This window comes from Protopterus annectens, chromosome 5.part0, assembly GCF_019279795.1.
Source record: "Protopterus annectens isolate FY-2018-M chromosome 5.part0, PAN1.0, whole genome shotgun sequence".
NCBI lineage: Eukaryota > Metazoa > Chordata > Ceratodontiformes > Protopteridae > Protopterus > Protopterus annectens.
Genome location: NC_056735.1, coordinates 489190889 through 489207906, shown reverse-complemented (window position 1 = coordinate 489207906; position 17018 = coordinate 489190889). Strand labels below are relative to the sequence as shown.

Genomic DNA, 17018 nt, shown 5'->3' with positions numbered 1-17018 from the left:
CTAGGTATAAATCCCTATGTCACAAGATGGGTTGCCAACTGACTCACTGACAGAACGCACACTGTGAAAGTGGCAGACTCCAAATCCGACTTCAGACCAGTGACAAGTGGAGTACCACAGGGTTCAGTCCTGGGTCCTCTCTTGTTTGGTATCTACTTCTCTGAAGTACAGGCTAACACAGAAGGTCTTTGGCTAATGAAGTTCACAGATGACTGCAAACTAGGAGCCATAATCAAAACTCCTAATGTATGTGGACATCCTACAAAAGGGCCTCACTGAGACAGATGCCTGGTGTCAAAGCCATGGCCTCAAGCTCAATGTCAAAAAGTGCATTGTCATCCCCTTTGGTAAAAACTCTGTACCCATGAACTACAACATTGGCGGCAGTATACTTAACACCGAAAGTGTGATAAGAGACCTTGGGACACAGGTGGACAGTACTCTCTCCTTTGATAATCACATCGCCACAGTAGTCAGGAAATCCTCATCACAAAAGGTTTCTCATCCAGAAAAAAAGATGTCATTGTTCTCCTCTACTCATTACTCATTAGACCCATTATAGAGTACAATGCTGCTTTTGGTATGTACCTCACAAGACATCTACAACAACTGGAAAGGCTGCAGAAATACCTCACAAAGAGGATTACCGGCCTCAAACAGATGCCAGACGCAGACCGTCTAAAAAAACTCCAGCTTTACTCCGTCGCATATCGCCTGCTCAGAGGTGATCTCTGCCTAGCATACAAAGCTATGTCAAACCCAGAGCTGTTGGACATGCTCCACTTAAAGAAGTCCCAATCCCTCTGAGCTACACACTCTAGGGACCTAAACCTTGTCACCACAATAAACAGAACATGCCAGAGGGATAGATTCCTGTCCCAGAGAATTCCCATACTCTGGAATAAACTACCTATCTATATCAAACAAAGCTCCTCATTAGTACTCTTCAAGAAAAATCTTGATGATTGGATGGGAAATAGGAAATTCACCCCAGGGATCACTTCTGTGGATCTGCTTGACAGTGGCACAGGAAAATAATTTTCTTGTGTGGCAAAAGCCAGGGTACCTTTTTGGCTGGGCTTGTATAGGCCCTAGGGCCGATAGCCTAGTACCTACCTATGAACCTAGGAACTTAAAAGGTGCAGCATTAATAAATTAACTTCACAAATGCACAAGTATTTTAAACAGCATCCATGTAACATACACCTGTACTATTTTATTCAGACTGCTAGTGACACAGCATACTACATACTGGAAATAGCATAACAGACTTGGACATTTCAATTTTCTGTTTCCATAATAGATGCCCATTTTCCTGTTCACTTTCTTTGCAATCCCAGAGTAGACAGTGTTATGTTCTTGTCTGTGGCATAGTAAACATTTGCTGCACAAACTTTTCTTGGCTCATTTCTTCTAAAATGGGAAAGCTGGTGAGAAACCATTCCATACTAGTATAAAGACTTGCAATTTTACAACTACTGTAACCTTAATAATTAGTATCTGGAAGGAGTGGTCTTGAACAGGAGAAGCCCAAAAGAAAATAAGCTGTACAAGTGGGGCACAAAAACTAGAACATAAGTTATGGGTAAATAACAGTGGAGGAAGGCCTATAAATGAGAGTAACCGTATACAACTTTGAGAGGAAAGGGCACATAACGAAGAACAGAGTACTATAGCAACTAGAAGAGTATAATTAAAGGTGGAGAAAAAAACAAAAGTCGAGAATTTAATTAATACAATATGAGTGAACTTTATGTGAAATTAAGAGAAGTCACAGATGTGTAACTTCCTTCTGGATTCATTACTAACCAGCATTAAATGATAAGCTGTGTATGATTTTTGTCACTGATTTAGGCCACTGGTAAGTACACGTTTACTATTAAAAAGAAATGTTCATGCACTTGCGTCACACTTTTTTTCACTTGCATTAGTCTTAAAAACTAATATGCCGATACTTTGTAACTGTAACAAAGTGTAAGAGTCTCATATAAAATCAAAGATTTCAGTATACATAATATAATGTACATTGATAAATCATTTGCACAGTAAATATAATGTCTGTTGCTTGAAGATCATTTGCACAGTAAACATAACATCTGTTGCATGAAGATAAGACTTACTGATAAAAGACAATTCACCAAATCACGGTGTCAGCAGAATATTTATGGTTTCTATCCACAAGATGCGCTTCATGACAAACGGCAAAGAAATTCTTTCATCAAGCAGCAAATGACCCTTCAAAGCAAAACTGGCTTTGTCCTTCTAAAAATTTACCAACAGGAAACTTGCCTGACGACTACTGTACAAAGCATTTTCAGAGTAACTAAGCAGTAATTGCTGGACAAATGAAAGTAAAAGAAACATCTGCCTCTCTTTCCTTTTATCTCATGTTACAACTAAGGCATATATTTTAACTACTGCTATACTACTATATGTAAACAAAGAATTTTACTGTTTTCAGCTGGTTCATTCAATTTTTAGAAAAGCACGACGATGTCATATTGTGTGAAGCACTGTATTGTTTAAAAAAGAATCCTGAGGTGTCATTAATGCAGAGTTTCTTAGCTGTTTAAACCTTTTGTCTAGTTGCAAGAAAAATTAACTTAATTAAATATAAATCATCAAATACAATATCTACATATTATATTCTCATTGAAAGATTCCTTCCCTGCCCTTAATAACTGCCTGACAATCGGGGATTACTCCATAACCAATTACTTAATATTTACTGATTATACTAATAATCCCAAATGCAAACCTTGTAAGACAGCTGCTGCCTATTCCTCTGAATTTGCTTTCCCCTTGGATAGATGTACTGAGGCATGTACCCATCCAATGCTAGGACAATGACAAGATTAAAACTTAACCATATGGTGCAACTCCCCATCAACAAACTCTGTAAGAAAAAGCTCTGCTTATCTATAAAATATGCCCACTTGACCATTATCTAAGGAATTTAAAACTGGTAAGTAACTCCCACAAACTTACATTGAAAATGCAAAACTGTGAACATAGGGTTGCAACTAATTCTAAAGACAACTGTTAAGTTCTTGTTAAGCTATATCTGGTAGTATAAAACTTACCAAAAAGTATGTACTGAACTTATTTATAATAATACCTCATTCTCTGACTGCATGGATGTTGATAATATTCTTGCAGACAAATTCAATTCCAGCTTCATCCCACTCAGTCTTTTTAATGCCACCACCCCCCCCTTCTCAGAACCATCATTGTCAAAATCCTAAAATTAAAAAAATATCAGTTATGTGGGTCCTGACAATATCCCTGAATGTCTTCTGAGAAGCAATTTTGCTCACCTAGCAAACCCTGTCAGATGACTATTCAACCTGAATCTCCACTGGTTACATCCTCGAGATGTGGAAAACAGTTGTTGTGTTACCCTTGCATAAAAGTGGCTCCTCTACTGACTGTGGGAAATACAGGCATATCGATTCTCATTAATATTAATTGTAAGGATACAGCATGTATTACAGTTGAAGTAATAAATATCAGTATAGATGACCTTATATCACTGAATAAACAGTAGGTCAGCTTCATAAAAAGTAGCTCATGCCTGCTTAGCCTGAGTGAGGTCTTTGAAAGGGTTCCCAATGCCTTACATAAGAGATATGCTATCCACACAGCTTACAGAGACCTTGTGAAATTATTTGACTCCATCCCAGTGTTGAGGTTATTGACAAACTCTACCATCCAACATTAATCCATATGCAGTATTTCTGACAGAACTCATACTATTAAGGCAGGAAACATTTTTGTTAAAAAGACAGGTATCGTAACATACATTATCTACACTTTGTGAGGTGTTGTGCGAGTGACTTTTATGTGACTTCTATTTATGTACCTGTATTGTATGAGCTACCAATGAACTATGCAGTGGTACAGCAAGTCACATGTAAAATGTGGTCCTCCATTTTATATTTCAGACAGTAACAAAAAAAGATGCTGCATGCTTTGCAACAAAATGGTACCTCTAATGTCATGAATATCTAAAGACAGCATTGGAAGGGTCCCCAGTCTCTTCACCATCAGCTCGTGCATATATCCAGCAACACAGCAAGTTCACAATTCACCCTTATTAACCAGCATCATTTAGCAGTATGTTCTGACAGTTTTATAGATAAAGGCAAAGCAAGGAAAGGATAGGTAAACTGTTTATTCATGCAGGAAGCAAAGAAAAGTTGAACTGCTCAGTCAGATGAAATGCAGGGAGCATGTGAAGTCAGTGCAAACAGAACTGAAGAAAAATGTGAAAGATGACAGTAGAAATGACAATACAGAATTAATAGCTTGATAGTAAAAGAAGAAAAAAGAAAGAAACACAAGCCACAAAATGACTGCAGCATGTGAAATTAACCAAAGCACAAAATATGCATGTCACCTGTTTTTTGGAAAGTACCATTGGCTGGATGAATGTGCTGAACAGCTTTCAAAAGAGAGCATTATGATTGTTTGCAAAAGAAGCTGGAATATCATGATTCGAGAGTACTTTTTTTTTCCAATAAGCTTTAAAGCACGTGACAAACAATAAAGACTTCAGGAAAGTAAATGAAACCGTCTGCCATCAATTTGCATAATTAATATTGTAAACATGCAGTGAACACACAGCAACAGCATCTGAGCATCAACTACAAAGCTGGGCACATTCTGAATGAGAGCCAAAGCAAACAAAGTGATATTAATAAACTGCATAATACAGAACAAGGGTCAGAGGTCAGACTAGAGCAAGCAAAAACTAAGCACTCATGGACCATTCATCGTGAGTAATTTATTTAGTGAATACAGTGGCAAGCTGATCTGAGAGAATGAAATTCACACTTACATCAACATAACAGGTCATAAATTATTAGCCGTTACACTCTGCCATTTGGATTAATAGCAGAACCTATGCAGTGGTCTCAAGGAAGAAGTGGATGGTAATCCCTAAAGAAGAATAGATCAGTTCCATGTGCAAACATCTGTGAGACAAAAGCAAACCAGCAGGAACTGACAAATTTCAAAGTAAGGGCCATGTGTTTGGCAAATACCTCTAGAATTACTTCACATATTCCCTTGAGTACAAATTCTGCAATAATCACAGATTGTTGGAGTAGATTAAGAGGAACATGTCTGGACATACAAGGAAAAAAGCATATCATCTTTCCTCCTGATATAGCCCTTCTGATTGGTGAAATAACTAATCTGCAGGAACTAGCTGAACATAATATATATCTATAACCTGTATCTAATTAAAATAAAACAGCTGACCCATATAGTTAAACATGCTTGTTGCATACATAGGTTCATAGGCTGGTACTAGGCTATCGGCCCTAGGGCCAATGCAAGCCTAGCCATAACAATTCCCTGGCTATTTCTTCCCACACTATTTACTTCCCTGGACCCCTGTCTAACAGGGTGACTGACATGATCCCCGGGGAGAATTTCCTTTCTCCCATCCAATCGTCAAGATTCCTTTTGAAGAGGGCCAAAGAGGCGCTCTGCTTGACATGTATGGGCAGTCGATTCCAGAGTCTGGGGAGTCTCTGGGTCAGGAACCTATCCCCTCAGCATGTTTTGTTTATTGTGATGACAAGGTTTAGATCCCTGGAGCGTGTGGCTCTGAGGGACTGGGATTTCTTTTTAAGTGTAGCATGTCCAACAGCTCTGGGTTTGACATGGCCTTGTATGCTAAGCGTATTCCTTACAATTGTGTACAAATAAAAACTTTCAATTTTGCTGCAATATTTTGTTTTCCCTTTGGGAATAAAAATGCTTTGCTGGTGTGGTGTAACAATTATAAAAATAAAATAATTTAAGTAACCGCATATATACAGTGGATATAAAAAGCGTACACACCTCTGTTAAAATGCCACATTTTTGTGATATAAAAAATGTGACCACAATAAATTATTTCAAAACTTTTTCCACTTTTAATATAACTTATAACCTGTACAATTCAATGGAAAAAAACAAAGAAATCTGTTAGGGGAAAATATAAAAAATTAAAAAAAACACAATAAATTGATTGCAATAGTGTGCACACCCTTAAACTAATACTTTGTTGAAGCACCTTTTGATTTAATTACTGCATTCAGTCTTCTTGGGTACATACCTGCCATCAATTAAGGAGACTCTGTTTAACCCCAAATAAAGTTCAGCTGTCCTAGTACGATTTTCCTGACATTTTATTCAGTTGCCTGCCACAGCAAAAGCCATGGTTTGCAGGGAGCTTACAAAGCATCAAAGGAATCTCATTGTTGAAAGATATCAGTCAGGAGAAGGGTACAAAAAAAGTCTCCACAGCATTGGATATACCATGAAACACAGTGAAGACAGTCATCAAAAAGTGGAGAAAATATGGGACAACAGTGATGCTGCAAAAAACTGGACTTCCCTCCAAAATTGATGAAAAGACAAGGGGAAAACTGGTTAGGGAGGTTGCCAAGAGACCTACTGCAACACTGAAGGAGCTGCTGGAATTTCTGGCAAGTACTGGTTGTGTACTACATGTGACAACAATCTCCTATATTCTCCATATCTAGACTATGGAGTAGGGTTGCAAGATGGAAGCCTTTTCTTACACAGGAAAACATCCAGGCCCAGCTAAAATTTGCAAAACAATACATCAAGTCTCCCAAAATCATGTGGGAAAATGTGTTATGGTCAGATGAGACCAAGGCTGAACTTTTTGGCCACAATTCCAAAAGGTACATTTGATGCAAAAACAATACTTCGCATCACCAAAAGAGCACCATCCCCACGGTGAAGGATGGTGGTGGCAGTATCATGCTTTGGGTTGCTTTTCTTCAGCTGGAACTGGGGCTTTAGTCAAGGTTGAGGGAATTATGAATAGTTCCAAATACCAGTCACTTTTAGCCCAAAACCTTCAGGCATCTGGTAGAAAGCTGAAGATGAAGAGGAATTTCACCTTTCAGCATGACAATGGCCCTAAGCATACATCCAAATCAACAAAACAATGGCTTCACCAGAAGAAAATTAAAGTTTTGGAGTGGTCCAGCCAGAGCCCAGACCTAAATCTAATAGAAAAACTGTGGGTGTGACCTGATGAGGGCTGTGCACAAGAGATGCCCTCGCAATCTGAAAGATTTGGAGCACTTTTGCAAGGAAGAGTGGGCAATATTGCCAAGTCAAGATGTGCCATGCTGATAGACTCCTACCCAAGAAGATTGTATGTTAATTAAATCAAAAGGTGCTTCAGCAAAGTATTAGTTAAAGGGTGTGCACATTTATGCAATCAACTTATTGTAAGTTTTTTATTTTTTATAGTTTTCTCCTAACAGATTTGTTTTTCAATTGAATTGTACATGTTATAGGTCACATTAAAGGTGGGAAAAGTTTTGAAATTATTTATTGTGGTCTCATTCCTGGCATTTTAACAGGGGTGTGTACACTTTTTATATCCACTGTATATATATATATATATATATATATATATATATATATATATATATAGGTCCCCTTCTAATGGTTGACATTTCAAAATGTCGACATTCATATGGCCGAGACCATATGATTGACATCTGAAATGTCGACCATGGGAAACCAGCATCATGCTACAGTGCGGAATGGAAAGATTTACACTTCCACACTGTAGTGTGATCTCGGAGTTGGTATCTTAAAGTTACGGGGTGTGTAGGGGCAGGGCCCCACATGGGCGGTGCAGGGGGGGCGAAGTCCCCCTGCTAGCAGCATTATGGTAAGTTTGTGTTTTGTGTTTTACTTGTATGGTTGAGATTTCGATCATATGGCCTCAGCCATATGAAAGTCGACATTGTGAAATTTCGGCCATATCAAGTAGACCCATATATATATATATATATATATATATATATATATATATATATATATATATATAGCTAAATTATATATATATATATATATATAATGTATGTATATATATATATATATATATATATATATATATATATATATATATATATATATATAATGTATGTATATATATATATATATATATATATATATATATATATATATATATATATATGCACAGAAAACAAGAATATGCATTCTCAAATGTTGACAGTTTCATAAAACTTAATTTTTTAATAATGCACCCTCCTTTTATTATAAGCTTCTTAAAGATCTACTTAATCATATTGAAAACTGCAAAAACAATGTAAAACCCAACAAAACTGCATAATATCTATTTCCATAGAAGTTAAAATGACATTTTTTGCCATCTTAAAAAAATCTTTCACTTTTCTTTCCTGTTTGCTAAGTAAACATAATTGTAATACAATATGCCATTTTTCAGGTCACAAGTGGTATGGAGTAATTTAGTCACTTAGGTAGAAGGTGAACTGGAGCAGAAGAGTCCATTTTACACAAACCTTGTCACATTTTTTTTGTTAGTCAAGCTATGCACATTGATCAATGGATCCTTTTCAACCAAGAGGTTAATTACAAAATATACAGCACTTCAGCTTAGTTAAGCAAGTGAGTCAACTAATATGTCCTAGAGAAGTGCAAAGAAATGATAGTAACGAGACAAAACCCAAGCAGACACAGAGAAATGCCCAACTTCCTCATGGTGAACAGAATTCAGGACTGATCCCTGGAAACTGGAATTGTGAGACTCAGCTCCTAACAACAAAGCCATAATGCTGCAGGACCATGCAGTTTTATGGATGGGTAATAGATTTGAGGGCTTAGTTGATATAAAAACTTTATTGCTTTTGAGTTCCTGCTTAGAGGTTTTTGAGTTTAAGCGTAAACTTTATTATACTATAAATACGCAAAAACGTTGTATAATTTAATATATGAATTATAGCTATGGGGGTTGTAATGCAAGACAAGCGAGTTAATGTATTAAAAACATTTAGTTGTGGGTAGCAATTAATAAAGAGCTGAAAGACTTTATCTGAGAGGGGACGATGGCAATTAAAAAAAGGAAAATTTAGTAGAACATATAAAATATTGCACGCTAACTATAACAATCGATTGGAGGAGGTTAGAAAGGATTGGAAGGAGAGATTGGATAAGCAATTCCCAAAGAAACAATGGAAGGATATATGTATGTCTCCCAAATATCAACAAAATCTAGAAGATTTAGGATTTTTGCCTGGAAATGTTTACGTAGATATGTTTATATCACAAGTACACTCCAGAGAATTTTTCCTCAGGTAGAAAGCAAATGGTGGAGGTGTGAAGAGGAAGAAAGAGGTAATTGGGAACATATTTTCTGGGAATGCAGTAAGTTGGCAGACTTTAAGGATTTCCTGTGGATGGACTGTCAGAGATGCTGGGTGGGCAGAGTGGTCTGACAAGGGAGATGATTTTTCTGAGCTATGATACAGAATCGGAAATGTCTAAACATGGTTAAGGCCTTATCTAATAATGGTGGCTGCCAAAAAAGCAGTTACTAGAAATTGGAAATCAGAATCTAAACCAACTATAATGGAAGTAGTGAATATAGTAAAAGAGATAAAACAAATGGAATTGAGATCTTTAGAGAAGGGTAGGAGCAGACTACATACAGCTAAAAGGCAGCAGGACTTAAATGAGCTATATAATGTTTGACTGAAAATGATTGGGTAGATTATAAGTGATGTATAATGTTTGCAACTGGGAGTGTGTCATTATGGTTTGTGATGCAAAATGCTTGCGAGGATTGTGTTGCTGTGGTTTATTTTCATTTATATAAATGTATGACTGTAGTAACTGATGGTTTAATGAAAATATTTCTTGATTAAAAAAGGCAGAAATTGAATAATTTATGTAATATTGCTTAGGTTATATGATATATAGCAATATATGTGAAGTACAATGCTTATGTTAATTTAGTTTGATTACTTTTATACGAATGTAAATTGGCATATGCCACAAGTGAAAATTCAGTGAAGGTGTTTGAAAAAAAAAAAAAGCATTTATAAGCTGCTGGCATAAACATTTTATATCTCAGACTAGATCTGAAGGAAGGTAAGGTAGGTTTAGTGATACTCTGCAAAAAGGAGTTCCACAGATGGGGTTATATTTTTATTTGTCATATAGGAAATATGCTGCTCCATAATAGTTAAGTTTATGCATATTTTAAATGTTTGTTTTTAAGTTAATTTGTATCATTTTTTACTAACTTGGTGTACATGTATTGCATATATATTGTTTTTGGTGGTAATTTTTCTATGGTTAATGTAGACAGAAGTATTTATCTAGTATTTCAATAGGAAGAATTTTTAATGGAAAGTATGGGTAATTTGAGAACTTAAAATTATTATTTTATATTATCAGGGAGTTTAAAAATATTACACAAAAGAGTAAAAAGTACGGGTTTCTCGGATCATGCAGCAATTCGGATAGAGATTTAAGAGAGAACAGGTTGCATAAAAATAGGTAGATGTATAAAAATAATGACACAGATGTAATTCTGAGGAATATAATACATCAATTATAGTTAGATCATGTAGAAATTAGAAGATTTTATAAAGACTGGACAAGTTGGTGGATTACTTTAAAAGAAAATTTTAAAAAAGAAGTACTGAAATGGCAAAGGACAAAAATAATTCAAGACAGTTGTATATATGAGGAAATGAGTGACAAAGACATAGTAACAAAGTTTTTAAGAAAAAGAAAGAAAATGATATGAAATGAATCAAGAAAAATTAAAAAAAATGTAATTTAAACAAAGATGTTTTTATAAGGAAGAAAAGAAGTTGCACCATATCTATCTAAAATGGTTAAAGAACATAATACGAGAAATAAGGAATGATGAAGGAAATGTAGTTAATACACAAAGAAAGATAATGCAGAAAATAAAAAGACATATTTTGAATGGTTTACCTTTATATCGATCACACATGATCGACCGGCCACTTAATTGAGTCATTTAAGCGAACCGAAACCGTAAAAAATTTTAAATGTCGAAAATATGTCGAATTTTGACATTTCCGGCCGTGCCACACCTCCATACCAGTGCTACCATGGGTCAAAAAGGGGTGAGGTTTTGTCATTCATTTATTCAAAATTGGAGACATTCGCACTTCGGTATTCGCGGAAGCCGTTTCGCCCATATTGGGATCGATGATGTAAAGGTAAACCATTTTGAATACTTTTTTTCAAACTTAAATCTTATATCTACTATCAATATTCTTCTTAACACTTACTGTGTAATCTGAAATTTCTATACATTCTTAACATAAAATTGCTATGCCTGAGCATTTTTATTCTCCTATATTCCATGTAACCTTACCTTCCCATAACCCATTTACTTGTGTTTTTCTTCTTTTGTTGTTCTTATGTCTATCAATATTATGATATCCATATCTAACAATCTACACCATTCCAACACTCCTAGCCATCGTTGAACATTCTTTATACTATTCTCATTTATGGCTAGAATTTTCACTTATTGCTTTTATACTTTCTCTTTTTTGTTTCTTGCTATCCCTATATTTTAAATGTGTACTTTCTATCTTTCACTCTCTCCCTAATATAATTTCTTTTACTTTTACCTCTTATCCATTTGTCTTCCCCTTCATCACTTGAATTACTGATTCTTCTTCTATTTGTCCTTCATTTCCATCATTGTATCTTCATTTTCATTTTCCTTTTGTGTCTCGTCTCTGTTATCTACTAAAACAATCTCCTTCTTGGTCTACCTTTGTTTCCTGTGTATGATTCTCTTTAAGGTGATTGGGCTATTTTTTTTGGGCTAGGCTTGTAAAGGCTCCAGGGCCATTAGCCTAGTACACACCTATGAACTTATGACATCATTTCCTTCCTTGTTTAATGGGTTGGGGCAGGAGCTGCATAATGTTATTTAAGCAACTGGTGTGTAATTAGATGTTGGTCTGATAAAGTTTGTAATTAAGGAAACGAAAAGCACTTCACCTTATTAAAGAAGAACTAACTCATACCCTTGCTGGGGTTTTTTTGTTTTGTTTTTATGCAGTTTGTTGTTGTCGTTTTTTTGGGTAGAATTTCAGGCATATGCTATTTGTCAGTCATCTGACAATGCCACCTCCTTTGGATACTAACCTGAGGTTTCTTCTATTTGTCAGTCACAGTCATCAATTTATTGGTGATTTCTAGTCAGCTTTTCTTTTATATAGAGAACCCTGAACTTCTTTACATTATCAAAAATGCTGCTTAAAGAAACCAGTTTAGACTTAAATGTCCCTGGCTATGTAAAGAAAAAATGTATTAAAATTCAGAGCCTTATGAGCAATGGTAAAACAAATTTCAACAAATCAATTCTTATTTGTTCAGCATTATATTACACACCAAACACATTTAAATTATGTATATTTAAGGTTGTGTATACTCTAAGGAAAATATAATCAAAACAGCATACATTCAAATTATGTATACTCTAAGGAAAATATAATCATAACAGCATGCGTACCTATGTGAGATCACCTAGCACATCTGAAGGCCACATGCCCTTTGGCTTTCTGACTTGTAAATATATGCGTCACCACCGGAATGCTCTATACACCATTCCACAGACATTGCTGATACAAGCTTTGTATCTCTGTACAAGAAACTGATGGTTCTACGTATCCGTGAATCAAACAAAAGCCTCTGGCACAATTAGCCATCAAATGTGCATCTGACACAATAAACCTTCAAATCCTGAAATGCTATGAAGTTTTAATGCCTGGTGCCAAAGTAACAGATTTGCATTGGTCTTATATTTCCATATATCAATGCAACATTTCTCTTAATGGAATCTGATATGAGACAAAAATAGAGCTCAGAGGAACATATTAATGGACAGTCCTGAAAACCTTTATTCTTATTTTCTTCAGTGATATTTAAAATAACGCTATGATCCCAGATAAACTTCTGTGAAGACAACTTCATGATGCCAGTTTGCTTAGAAAACTAAAACAGAGGTCTCTGAATTTACAGAACAGGAAAAGAAAAGCAGGAAACCCTCTAAAGCATAGACCATCAAGCCAGTGTTTTCACAAGTCAGTGGGTCGCTCAGAGCAAGCAAAAACTGACATAATGGATAACCCTGAAAAAAATACGTTTGCAATATATCAGTTTCATTTGCAATATCTCGTTAGATTAGATGGCATCACTAACATTCAGACACAATAACTTAAAGGGTTATACACGCTGACATTTAATTTCTTCACAGGATGAAGACATTGCTTAACCACAATGTTGTAAAACATACAGTGGGACATTAACTAATTCCAATAATAAATTACTGATTATATAATTACAAATCTTTTTTCACAAAACTCTGATGTTCTCCACTGGCAGCTGCACTTTGGAATTTAGCTGTTGTATTTAAGCCACTTACACTTCTATATTTTACAGCAGAAATCTCATTTCAATGAACTTCTGAATTCATGTAAGACATTGTCCTGTTCGATTCTCAGCGTCTTTTGTGTGGAGACATGCATGAATGGGCGTACCTTCATTGAAGGTTGTGCGTCAGGGCCGGCAACTCGGCATGTAAAAATCTACTGCCAATCATTAGCGGACCGGAGTTCCGCTGTGGTGACCCCTAACCGGGAAAAGCCGAACGACACAGCAACAATAACAAGCACAGCAAAGAAGGTTGTAACAAATTTGATAATGAATCTAAAGGTTGACCTAAACTGCAGCTGATGATTCGTCTTTTTAAAATTCTTTATGTTTCATCAATATACTGATTTCATGTATTGAGTAAGGTTGCATTAATAGTAAGATACATTATGTTCCTGTTTAAAATAAGATGGGTAACTGGGTTAGCTCCTTTGCCACTTTAACTACTGTGTGTCAGTATGACAGATTTTTTTTTGTCTTTGCTGTGCACAAGGTCTAGTGATATAATACCTCCATATAGTGTATATGATTAGGTAATTAGATTCCAAGCAATGCCTTCTTTTAAAATATTAATATATATTTTTACTGGACAAAACTGTTTGGAGCCTCACATATACTTATGGACTGCTGATCTCTAGAAATAAAGGGAAGTGAGTTATAGAATCAAACCAAACCTTTTCTCATATCAGAAATGCAAGCACATTTTCTGTCTTCAGCACATTGTCAGCATTGTGACTGGACTGTGACATCCTAGTTATTTATGAACCATCATTCACTAGCTGTCCTATTTCATCTTCAGATATGAAAACACACATCAAGTGCAACATTAATACAGAGAAGACTTTCTAAGAATTAAAAATAGAATAAACTTTGCTTATCTAAAATGTCTCAATATACAGCTGGCTGAAAGAATACATTGGACTAGCTCTATAAATACCTGTTACAGCCCTATGTAATATCACTTGGTATTTCTGTTAATGTATCCCATACTAGAGCAAACTGGTGTACTCAGGTACTTTATAAAGATTATTTAAGTTATACAATACACATTTTTCTGTAATACAATCTGATAAAACTCGATTTTAATGGCATATTTATCCAGGTTTAAGGTTATATATTTTTTAAATGGCATTTTCAGAACATCTTTGTTAAAGCATGTCATTTCAGAATGTTGTGTGTGTGTGTGTGTGTGTGTGTGTGTGTGTGTGTGTGTGTGTGTGTGTGTGTGTGTCAGGAAGGAGAGATACATAATTGTGTCTATGTGAGGAAGGATGCTGCATAAGTTGGCAATGCCTCTACAGAAGCATATATTCTGCTAGCAGGTTAGCCCTACCTGAACCACCTGATTTCCTTATCTCTCAACTTCTTGATTCAGTGATATATCAGCAACTTACTTACTCTTTTGCATAAAAAATAAATAATGTACCTATTCTATGAACCCTTGAATGCTGTCACTTTTCTGCTGCTACCCCCAAATCAATAACGCTGTTCATACATCCATCACTTTGACAAAAATGCCTCCTTTAATCATTTTGAAGCCTTCATTATCTTTGAGTCCTTTTGTTTTCACGTCTGTTTTTAAACCACGAACTCTGTGGATTCCCCTGAGATTCTTAAATGTTTATATTACTCCTCTGCCTCCTTCCACCAAGAATGCACATAATGAGTCTGTGCCATTTTTATTGCCTTTCTAATAAAGTGAAAACTAAATTTGCATAATTTTACAAATCTCTAGGAGTTTTACAAGCAATCTGCAGAAGATGAAAAACATTGGGAATTATCTTACACCTAAAAGTAAAGATAAGGATTACAGAGAAAATATTTTGTTCAGTAATTATATAGAAAGCATGATGACACAACACACTTACTGATCTTTGGTGTGAGATTGTATAAAAATGAAAATGTATAGGACATTTTTCTACTCCTCACTACTGTTGCTGAATTTGTGGAATCTGTGTCTTTAAAACCATTTATCTGCATTAATGCCAGCTTTCTAAGGTGATTTCAATGACCTTCCAATTTAAATCTATGTGTAGTTCATCACTACCTACTTGGAAACTGCTAGTATTTAGAGAAGTGTTCACTCTGAAAATGAACACTGGTCATATTTTACAAATGTGTTGCTTATTTTTGTTATAACTACTAGCCTTCTAAAATTTCAACTCCAGAAGTGAAAAATTACCCTCTGAGCAGACCAGTCTATGCTATTGTAACCTCATTTACAAAGCAGCAAACAGTTATAGCTAAGATCATACAACAAGTCCTTATTTGATTAATAAATTGAAGGGAACTTCCTCCACTTTGACAGACATTTCTAAGAAATGTTATTATTTTAGTAAATACTTTGGTCTGTGTTTCAAACGAAAAGTGCTAAAGCATAGTCACAGGTGTACCTGATTAACTGCAAATAACCTATTTAACCTCCAGAAAAGGATATGTGTCACAGTCAGAAAACTGTCAAGTATCCTGCACAAACTCTACCAAAGTGCACCTCATTTTGAGCAGCATTCCTCATTAGAGTCTTAAAAAATCTACCCCCCTAATTGCCCTACATTGAAAGGGTCCGTCATTCATTCAGGATTAAGAAGCTTTTTAATTAATATTCATGGTAAATAATAGTGAATCATATTATCTCATTAAAAGAATATTTAATAAATACAGATTAACACATTCTAGCCATCCTGTAAGTATCATAATTGAAGCTATTAGGAAGCCTTTAGTAGGTGTTCCACATTTTTCCCACTTGTCCCATATTTTGGGAGGCAGTGTTCCACATTCTGGAGAGATGGAAGGTTGAGAGCTATGAAGTGCACATTTAGCCGTCTTTCTGATTTTTCATCAGCATCTTAATAATTGATCCAACATACACAAGCCTATTTCACTTGTTTGAAAAAGAAAAATACAGTAGCTAGCAATGGGTCTGAGGAGATCCGGTGAATACAAATGTAAAGTGCCCATAACTAAAACAGTCGTAACACTCCATAGCAAAGTGACCACATATCTCACACGATACAAGCCCAAACTAAAGCTTAGATAAGTCTGCAAAACTGAGTCTCGGTAAGTCACCTAAAACCATAATTAGTGACAGCATAACGTTACCAACTACCTAGCCACATAGCATTTTATAAAACTGCTACAACCTCAAATATTGTAGATTCTCATAACAACACTTTGGCTCCCACCCAGATAGATGCTTAACTTGCCACTGCCACTGGGAACCCACAAACAGCTGCTCAGAGCATCCAGACCGCTCTTTCTTCTGTATTGCATGCATCTGCATCTTTAAGTGAAGAGAGAGAGAGAGACTGCATTACCTGCATGTGAAGTGAAGCGGTATGACGAGCTGATAAGTTCGTCTTCGGACGATTTAACACGAAGCCAGATCCGTTCCCTGTTGCCCAGTCTGCAGCTCCCGTTTCTCCCTTTGCAATGCAGTTTTCCGCGTCTCCCTACTCCCTGCTGACCCCTTCAGGCTGCCGCAGGAACCTCCTGCTTCCATTCCGAGGGGCGGGGCTACAGCTCACAGTACAACGGGAAATCGACTTAAGACGGTAACCTAGATCGCTCACCTGAGTCACCTTCCTTGTGTTTGTGTGTACGTATAAAATGTTTCGGAAGTTCAGCCGGACAGTTTATCTGTTAAAATACAAAACAGATCCCTTTTTGGATGTAGTGGTTCTGTAAGATTACAAATGTAAACTGAATAAGAAATATGTTTA

At 35.9% G+C, this 17018-nt stretch overlaps 1 protein-coding gene across 6 annotated transcripts in view; it reads right to left on the bottom strand.

The window, feature by feature from the left end:
• The window catches only part of SYTL5 (synaptotagmin like 5), a 2413062-nt gene extending 2396310 nt beyond the window's left edge, over nt 1-16752 (bottom strand). For all 6 annotated transcript variants that reach the window (XM_044072411.1, XM_044072417.1, XM_044072414.1 and 3 more), the window contains exon 1: nt 16614-16752. The gene's annotated coding sequence lies outside the window, so the exon portion shown is untranslated. The remainder of the gene's footprint in view (nt 1-16613) is intronic.
• Between the last annotated feature and the right edge of the window lie 266 nt (nt 16753-17018).